This window comes from Sciurus vulgaris (assembly GCF_902686455.1).
Source record: "Sciurus vulgaris genome assembly, chromosome: 11".
Lineage (NCBI taxonomy): Eukaryota > Metazoa > Chordata > Mammalia > Rodentia > Sciuridae > Sciurus > Sciurus vulgaris.
This window is the reverse complement of record NC_136472.1, coordinates 1694822-1704361: the sequence shown is the minus strand read 5'-3', so window position 1 is coordinate 1704361 and position 9540 is coordinate 1694822. Positions and strand designations below refer to the sequence as shown.

The 9540-nt window shown below is 63.5% G+C and overlaps 1 long non-coding RNA gene across 1 annotated transcript in view; it reads right to left on the bottom strand.

Moving 5' to 3' along the window:
* The window catches only part of LOC306640405, a 39222-nt gene extending 35972 nt beyond the window's left edge, over positions 1 to 3250 (bottom strand). The window contains exons 1-2 of the long non-coding RNA XR_013757806.1: positions 2927 to 3250; positions 2399 to 2495 (exon numbers count right to left, since the gene is read on the bottom strand). This is a non-coding gene — a long non-coding RNA (uncharacterized lncRNA). The remainder of the gene's footprint in view (positions 1 to 2398; positions 2496 to 2926) is intronic.
* Positions 3251 to 9540: the final 6290 nt, after the last annotated feature.

Below are 9540 nucleotides of genomic sequence, written 5' to 3'. Positions count from 1 at the left end.
TGTAGTGTGGGCGTGGAGGTGTAGTGTGGGCGTGGAGGTGTAGTGTGGGCGTGGAGGTGTAGTGTGGGCATAGAGGTTTAGTGTGGGCATGGAGGTGTAGTGTGGGCATGGAGGTGTAGTGTGGGCGTGGAGGTGTAGTGTGGACGTGGAGGTGTAGTGTGGGCATAGAGGTTTAGTGTGGGCATAGAGGTTTAGTGTGGGCATGGAGGTGTAGTGTGGGCGTGGAGGGTGAAGTGTGGGCATGGAAGTGTAGTGTGGGCGTGGAGGTAGGTGTGGGCATGGAGGTGTAGTGTGGGCGTGGAAATGTAGTGTGGGCGTGGAGGTAAGTGTGGGCGTGGAGGTTTAGTGTGGGCATGGAGGTGTAGTGTGGGCGTGGAGGTAGGTGTGGGCATGGAGGTGTAGTGTGGGCATGGAGGTGTAGTGTGGGCGTGGAGGTGTAGTGTGGGCGTGGAGGTGTAGTGTGGGCGTGGAGGTAGGTGTGGGCATGGAGGTGTAGTGTGGGCGTGGAGGTAGGTGTGGGCATGGAGGTGTAGTGTGGGCGTGGAAATGTAGTGTGGGCGTGGAGGTAAGTGTGGGCATGGAGGTTTAGTGTGGGCATGGAGGTGTAGTTTGGGCGTGGAGGTAGGTGTGGGCATGGAGGTGTAGTGTGGGCATGGAGGTGTAGTGTGGGTGTGGAGGTGTAGTGTGGGCGTGGAGGTAGGTGTGGGCATGGAGGTGTAGTGTGGGCATGGAGGTGTAGTGTGGGTGTGGAGGTGTAGTGTGGGCGTGGAGGTGTAGTGTGGGCGTGGAGGTAGGTGTGGGCATGGAGGTGTAGTGTGGGCATGGAGGTGTAGTGTGGGTGTGGAGGTGTAGTGTGGGCGTGGAGGTGTAGTGTGGGCGTGGAGGTGTAGTGTGGGCATGGAGGTGTAGTGTGGGCGTGGAGGTAGGTGTGGGCATGGAGGTGTAGTGTGGGCGTGGAGGTAGGTGTGGGCATGGAGGTGTAGTGTGGGCGTGGAGGTGTAGTGTGGGCGTGGAGGTGTAGTGTGGGCGTGGAGGTGTAGTGTGGGCATGGAGGTGTAGTGAGGGCGTGGAGGTGTAGTTTGGGCGTGGAGGTGTAGTGTGGGTATGGAGGTGTAGTGTGGGCGTGGAGGGTGAAGTGTGGGCGTGGAGGTGTAGTGTGGGCGTGGAGGTGTAGTGTGGGCGTGGAGGTAGGTGTGGGCATGGAGGTGTAGTGTGGGCGTGGAGGTAGGTGTAGGCATGGAGGTGTAGTGTGGGCGTGGAGGTGTAGTGTGGGCATGGAGGTGTAGTGTGGGCATGGAGGTGTAGTGTGAACGTGGAGGTGTAGTGTGGGCGTGGAGGTGTAGTGTGGGCGTGGAGGTAGGTGTGGGCATGGAGGTGTAGTGTGGGCGTGGAGGTGTAGTGTGGGCGTGGAGGTGTAGTGTGGGCATGGAGGTGTAGTGAGGGCGTGGAGGTGTAGTGTGGGCGTGGAGGTGTAGTGTGGGTATGGAGGTGTAGTGTGGGCGTGGAGGGTGAAGTGTGGGCGTGGAGGTGTAGTGTGGGCGTGGAGGTGTAGTGTGGGCGTGGAGGTAGGTGTGGGCATGGAGGTGTAGTGTGGGCGTGGAGGTAGGTGTAGGCATGGAGGTGTAGTGTGGGCGTGGAGGTGTAGTGTGGGCGTGGAGGTGTAGTGTGGGCATAGAGGTTTAGTGTGGGCATGGAGGTGTAGTGTGGGCATGGAGGTGTAGTGTGGGCGTGGAGGTGTAGTGTGGGCGTGGAGGTGTAGTGTGGGCGTGGAGGTAGGTGTGGGCGTGGAGGTGTAGTGTGGGCGTGGAGGGTGAAGTGTGGGCGTGGAGGTGTAGTGTGGGCGTGGAGGTGTAGTGTGGGCATGGAGGTGTAGTGTGAACGTGGAGGTGTAGTGTGGGCGTGGAGGTGTAGTGTGGGCGTGGAGGTAGGTGTGGGCATGGAGGTGTAGTGTGGGCGTGGAGGATGAAGTGTGGGCGTGGAGGTGTAGTGTGGGCGTGGAGGTGTAGTGTGGGTGTGGAGGTGTAGTGTGGGCATGGAGTTGTAGTGTGGGGGTGGAGGTGTAGTGTGGGTGTGGAGGGTGAAGTGTGGGCATGGAGGTGTAGTGTGGGACAGTCAGTGGGAGGTGCAGCCCGAAGCCTTCATCGGAGGCCCCTGGGTGTTGGGTATGTGGGTGTGGCCTCGGGGCGTGGACAGTGGGGTCGCCCTCTGCCTGGGTCCTGCGCTGCACTTGCCTGCTCTGCTCCAGGTCTGAGGACACTTACTCGGGTCAGACACCGCGCAGCCCCTCCAGGCCAGGCGTACCTGGGCACACCTGCATGCTGACGTGCTCCGTCGCCGGGGCTCTGCTGGGGCTGTTTGGACCTGCTGACCCCACGCCAGGCTCGGTGCTGGGCCTTACCTGCATCCAAGTGTCTCCTGGGCTGGCTGCTCTCACGGCTTTCCACCTTGGTGGCTTTGCCCGCCCTGTGTCACATGCTGTCCACGGATTGGTGCCTCTGTGGGCCGTGCGCGAGGGAAGGTGTCAGTGCCCCACCTGTGCAGGGGCCACACATGCCACCTCTCAGGGGTACTGGGCAACTCAGGGATGTCCCCAGAGAATGGTCCGCGGGTGCCCAAGAGTGCCAAGCAAAGCGCATGTCGGGGACTGAGGGCTGGGTGCTGGGATTCCTGGGTCCCCACCTGTGTCCTTGGGGAAAACTGCAGGGGCTTCGGGGGCTCTAGGCTGCCCTTCCCCAGGAGCCCCCATGAAGCCTGGGGATGGCGAGCTGCCACCGATGGCCTTCCAAGGGGACCCTCCAGATGACCTGTGTTCCAGGCCTTATCCCAAGATGGCCTCTCTGGAGTTCCTGGGCCCACCCTCCTGACCCTGAGCCGTCATGGCCGCCTCACCGCCCCCAGCCTCGCCCCACCTGGGCCTCTCCCTCACCTTGGGTCTCCTCCTAGCTGGCTCCCACAGCCTCTGGGAGTTTTCCACAAGCCAAGTCCTGACAGGAGGATGAAGATGGGCAGGTTTAAGGAGTCTGATGCGGCCCGTGTTAGCACGCAGAGGACCCTCACGGCCCTCCTCGCCGCGCCAGCACACGCGCCTGCATGTCTCCACCTGGCCCTGACCTTGGGCACACCTCCCCACCCCAGCCCGCAAACACGCAGGGCCCAGCCCCAGCCGCAGGCCGGCAGAGGTAAGCCGGCAAGGGGATCCACCCAGGCCCTGCCTGGCGCCCCGCACTGCCCACCCCGCCCGCCGCTGGGCTGACTGACACAGGCAGGTGGTGGCTGCCCTGCAGCCTCCCCACTCGCAGCCCAGTGAGGGGCTCGGGGAGCAACCCCAGCCCCACTGTGCAGGGGGCTCCGGCGAGCTGTGGGCCCGGGCAGAGGTGAAGGCCGCAGGAGGGCCGTTGCACAAGCAAAGCAAAGGTCAGAGGAAAACAAACTGGACGGCAGCTTCGATCCCTCTTCCCCGAAGAGGGCCTCCTGGCCCCGCCTGGCAGCCAGAGGGAAGCCTGCCACGTCTGCACACCCCACCGCTGTGCCCCTCCTGCCCACCCGCCTGAGCCCTGCCTGGCCCCAGGCCCCTTGTCGCATTTCCCGCGAGGCCCCTCTCCCCAGGAACCAGGGAGAGGAGGCCTGGGCTTGCCGTCCTCCTGGCCACACCACTGTCCTGACGGATCCACCACTCAGAGCAGAGCAAAGCCTGGGGCGAGGACCCCAGGGGCCCCACATATCTGGAACCCTTCTCCCAGTCCACTCCATGCCACCTGGGGCCTCTCAGTTCCTGGCAGGGCTGAGCTCATAGGACAGTCCCTCTCGGCAGGCCAAGAGCTGAGAGCCCTTGGAAACTGAGGCCAGGAGGGGAGGACCTGCGGGGAGCAGGGAAGCGGCCCTGAGGTGCTTACTGCTCCAGAGATGGGCTGTGGGCCTGAGTGAGTCCCGCCCTGGAGCCCTCAGCCAGTGTCTCTCTGCCATGCCCTCCCCTCCCCGTGGCTTCACTGTGCACGAGGCTGGCAGAGGCTGGCAGAGGCTGGGAGCCGGCGTCAAGGTGGAGTCCACCAGCCGGAGTTCACAGCTGTGCAGCAGCTGCTCAAGGCAGGCCTTTTGAGGAGGGGAGGAAGCTGATCAGAGTGGCTGGTGGGGGATCAGGGCTCAGGTAACTGAGTCCACTCCCTTCCCCTCACCCCTTGACCTCCCACCAGAGTTTCCTTCCATGCTGAGTCCCAGCACCCAGGCTGGAAGGGAGGGGAGGCCTGCCACCACCATACTGCCCCACACAGGGCAGCCAGCCCTCCCTGGTCCCAGGGGGTGTTTACAGCCTCCTGGAAGCCCCCCTGGGAATAGGTTGCCAGCCCAGAGCATGGCAGACCATGCTGGGGGACTCAGGCAGCTTCTTGCAGGAGACACAAAGTTCAGTATGAGTGACAGGGTCAGTGGTGGTGGGTGAGCTGGCCCCCACCTGGACAAGCCAGCCTGGGGACTATGTCAGGGGCCCCGTCTCAGGTGAAGCTGTGGGGACAGAGACCCTGGGGTGAATCTTCACCTTCCCAGGCAGCTTCTGAGTTGCCCTTGCTCAGCAGTTTTCCATGGCTCCCTAGTACCTAGGGGAGTGGAGATGTGTTTCTGCGCCTTGCACCCATCAGCCACAGACCCAAGAGGACTTCTCTAGCTACACCTGGACAGCACCCTCGCCTGAGTGTGTGCCGGAGCCCCTGCTTCGCTGGGGAGGCATCCATGCACTGCTCCTGTCCAGAGGTGGACCTCTGGGCCCATTCCACGTCCTCATGTGCCTGGAATCTTCTGCCCAGGACTATGGGTCCCCACCCATTTGCCTCTGTCTGTTACTCAGTGTCCTACCCCCCACTCCGTGTGAAACCCTGAATAGCTTGAAATTCCTGACCACCCTCTCCCAGGCTCCTGGGCAGTGACCATGCCTCCCTTGCAAGCCTTTCCAAAGCCACCTGCTGCCCTTTGCTGCCCCTCGAGCCCCAGATGTGAGCCCGTGCTTCCACACCCAGTTCCACCCGAGCACTCACCCTGGAACTCCCCCAACCCACTGCCCAAGCACAGATGGTTGGGGCTGCCTGCCTGGGAGGCCCCTTCCAGCCTGGCCTGGGTGGGCTAAGGATCCTCTCCTCCCAGGCCTGGGAGAGGAGAGTGCAGGGAGGGGACCAGGGAGCCTAGAGAGAAAGGAGGGAGGGGTCTGGGAGGAGGTCCAAGGCCGAGGCCAGGGGCCAAAGTGGCTGCAAGGCTAGGACGCTCATCAGGAGGCTGCCCAGGGTCGGGGAGCTGAGGGGCGGGTGGGCCCTGGCAGGGCTGCAGGGGCATGCGGGAGGGACAGGGGAGCCCCACTGAGCCCGCTCCACCCTGGAGGCTGGCCACTGCAGGACTTCCCCTGCCACAGGGGTGATATTTTGTTGTCTCCTGCGCCCCCTTGAGGTCAGTGGCCAGCATGACACCCATTTGGCCACTGAGGTGGGGCTTCTGGGGGGGTTGCCAGTGGGAAGTGACCCCAGCCCCCCTCCCCACTACCCCCAGGGTTGGGCCCTTCTTCTCCCCAGGTTCTCCAGGGGCCTGAGAAGAAGGCAGATCTTTCCAGGTCTGGCTCAGCCTCCCGGGTGGCAGTGAGAGGGGCTGCTAACCCCACCCCTGCCTCCTTTCCTCCTTCTGATATGAAGACCCTCATCCCAGCAGATGGAGGCCCCTCTATTTCTGAGTCCCCCCAGACTCCGGGTGCCCCATGAGGGCACCCCTGCCCAGCCCAAGGGAATCCCAAATCTGGCCTCACTCGGAGCATCTGGCCACAGCCTGGGATGTCAAACCCCACTGTCCCTGTCCTAGGCTGGCTCTCACATCTGCTGAAGATTTGGGGGACACAGTGTGCTACACTAGGGCCAGCTGGAAGTGCAGTCAGGGTCCCCACTGCTCAGTGCAGGAGCCCCAGGGAGGGTGCTAATTCACCCCGTCAGAGATTCCTTCTCTGAAAGACGACAGTAGGGTCAAGTCATGGTCAGCACCTAGGCCAGGCTAGAGGTGGGCTAGAGGTGCACCCAGGAGCCCCCTGCTGTCCCCAGGGTCCTCCCTGGGAAACTGGGGGTGGAAGACACATTCCCCCTCACAGAAGAGTGGCTGTCTGTCCCAACCTCAGGCCCCTCCTCCCCCGGCCGAGTGCCTGACGGGCTTCGTGTCCTGAGCAGGGAATCATGTCCTCAGATCTGATGGGGCTGGAGCCAGGGCAGAGGAAGGGGCATGCCGGGAGCCCAGCTGGGACAGCAAACAGGCCTCTGGGGTCTCTCCTTTCCCTCGCCTGCCTCCACAGGAGGCCGGCCGGGGCCAGGGTCAGGGGAGACTTCCTCGATTTATCTCTGCAGCCGGCGGCCAGCCCCGAGCCTGGAATCTGGGGTTAGGCTGAGGTTTGCCTGCCCCGCTGTGAGCAGCTTGTATCTGGACAGAGGGAATGCAGGGTGGGGGCCAGGATGGAGAGGATTCTGGGAATGCCTCGCTGAGGCCTGAGCAAGTCTGGGGACCCAGAGAAGGCCGTGGCCTTGTTCTCCCAGTGCCTGGCCAAGGAGATGTGGACCAGCCTGCCATGAGGGTGGGTGAGGGCTGTGGGGGCCTGTGCTTCTGCCCAAGAAGGAGGCTGCAGGCCACAGGCAGAGGCTTAGCAAGGAGGGGCAGGGTCATGCCAGAGCCCAGCAGGGTCAGCTGGGGCAGGAGGCAGAGGGTTTCCAGCAGGCAAGAAGGAGGCCTGGGTGCTGTGGGTTCTGCTCCACCTCAGAGGCCGGCAGCAACCAGAGGCCCGCATGGCTCAGAACTCCCCCAAGGAGCAAGATGCCACCAGCCGCCTGGTGGAAGTAGGGAGCCCCAGTCCTGGAGAAGTCCAGGTTCTGCTGGCCCAGTGGTGGTCTGTAGCTAAGCCCTCGTCTTTCCAGGATCCACTGTCCTCCCCTTATAGCCACCCTGGGAAGAGATGTACCAGCGTGGCAGGTCACACAGCAATGCACCTGCGTCCACTCATGCCCCACCCTCGGTTCCACAAGGTCCAGACCCCAAAACAGTTGCTGCCCCTCTAGGGTTCAAAACAAAGTCGCTCTGGAGCAAGGTCCATTCTCAAGCCCAATGGGTCAGTTTCCCCATGGGCCAGTGGTGGAATCCTGCCCACTGACCCCAAAGGCATGGACATGCTTGACCAAGCTGCCCAAGGCCCCTGCTGTGCTCTCAGCCTCAGGCGGGAGCCCCTCCCAGAGCATGGCCTCCTGAAGGGGCCCATCAGAGCTACCATGGACTGGTCCACGTGGGCAGCCTGCCCCCTCCTGCCCCTCTGGGTCCTTCTAGAAATTTCTGATGTGGCCTCACACTGTGGGACCTTCCTCGTGTGTGCTGGCCCCTGAGGGATGGGCTCTGCCCACTTGTCTTGGTGGCCACCAGGGCAGGAGGAGCATGGTGAGAGCAGGCTCCGCACAGCAGGCCAGCCACGGCTAGGCAGGAGAGCAGTGCGGGCTCTCCAACCTGCTGCATCCATCGGGCGTGTGGCCAGAAGCCCACGTCTGAGTTGGTAAAGCCAGCTGCGTGCACAGAGGCCATGGACGCCTTCTGGGCCTCAGGCCTGCTCCCTGTTTGGGTGCTAGCGCCCTCTCCCATGGCCTTCCCTGTGGCCGTCCCGTGTTCCTTGGAGCCAGGGCTGTCCCTGAGAGCAGTGCACTAGCTCCTACCAGGCACCAGACAGTGCCCAGGGATCAGTGCCAAGTCCCCAGGTGGCATTAGGAAGGCTCCACACAGCCATTGGGGCCCCAGAGCCAGCCACACCCTCCTGTAGGTCCAGAGTGACTGAGTGCACCTCCTGCCAACACCTCCCAAGAGCCCCTGCCCAGGTGGCTCTCCACTGCTGCAGGGGCCAGAGGCCAGGCCCCAGCCTCCGGCCTCCACACCCTCTGGGGCCGAGCCCCACTTCCCGCCATGGCTGCCTCTAACGTGGTGCCATAAGGACAGAAACCATGGCCTTATCAGGAGCCCCAGCCCTGCCCTGTGGCCCAGCCTGCGCTTCTGTGCTTTAGGAGGGGAACCAAGGCAACTGGCCAAGGCTGCCCCTCCTGCCCGGAGGACCCTCACCCAGCCTGCAGCCTGGAGTCACATGAGTCAGGCATCTGCCCAACCTGCTTCCTCAGCCCTGTGGGGTCCCAAGGGCCCTGGACCCCTCTCCTTGTTAACCCTGGGAGTTCTATGCCCTCTGACTCTGAAGGTCACTTCCTCCCACATGGCAGGGCCCTTGTCCCCCTCGAAGGTCTGGGGCGACCTCCAGGTGTGCTCTGGTGGAGAGAGCAGGGGCTTGGGGCACTGGAGGAGGGCCTTGCCCTCACCTGCCTGAGGAAGGCCCTGCGCAGGCTCTCAGCTGGCAGCCTTCGGAGCCCCAGCCCCAGCACGGTGGCCTCCAGGCATCCTCAGCACTGAGGCTGAGAGCAAGCGACAGAGTCCAGGTGGGAGGACAGTGGCCCCCTCGCTACCCCTCCTCCACCCCACTCAGCCCAAAGTCCTCTGTGGCCAGCACAGCCCCACCCTGGGGCATGGACACGGGCAGGGTGGGTGACGTGGGGACCCGCCGCCACATGGCCCTTGCCCTCTAGCGCCCAGCGCCTGCCCCGTGGGTGACCATTTCCCCAGATCAGTTTCCCCAGATCCTGGGCTCCCTGCCAGGAGGCAGGGTTCAAAGACCAGAGAAGGACACAAGAGGGGACTGGGCATCATGGCTGATGCCCACAGCAGCAAAGGGAGAGGAGAGCGCCCCGCCTGCTGCCCGGCAGGACAGGCGTGGCCATGGAGGGCACAGGCTGTCAGAGGCAGACCTGGTCCAGCACAGGTGGGCACAGCAGGCAGCTGGTGCTTCCCGCACCACCACTGTTCTCCCCCCGGGACCAACGCACAGGGCTGGAGGCTCCCGTGGCCAGCCCGCCCAGCCTGCCCGTCCCTGTTACCCCTTCCCGTGGACTTCTGTCCTGAAGTCCCCCCGAGCGTGCCTAGCAGCCCATCATCAGCCAAGAGACAGTGCCTGCCTCCCGGCCGCCACTCCCAGGGCAGGCGTGTCCCTCTGCAGGCCTGGGCTTGGGGCTCAGTGGCCATGTATCCCACTCAGACTGGGCAGTCCAGCAAGGGGGCAGGGACAGAGCTGCTGAAGAGGAGGTGTTTTGAGCGCCCAGTCTCCAGAACCAGAGTTTGGGGTTCCAGGAAGCTCATTGCTCAGGACGAAGCCACTGAGCTTGGAGTGCAGGTAAAGGCACCCCAGCCTTTCCCAAGCCCAGCCTGTCTCTCCGGCCCCTGGCCCACTCCTCCCAGGCCTTCCCTCCCTGAAAAAGACTTTGAGGGATTTCTTCAAAAGAGCAATTGGAGCGAGCCACAGGCCCTGTGAGGTCCAAGCGGCTCCAGGGCAGGCTCAGAGGGCTTCCTCCCTGTCCTGCAGCACCAAAGGGCCCCAGGGAGCCAAGGATGTGGGCTGCCAGCCTACCCAAATTCCACAGCTACCCAGGACCAAGGAGTCTTCTTGCCCTCAGCTGCAAGGGC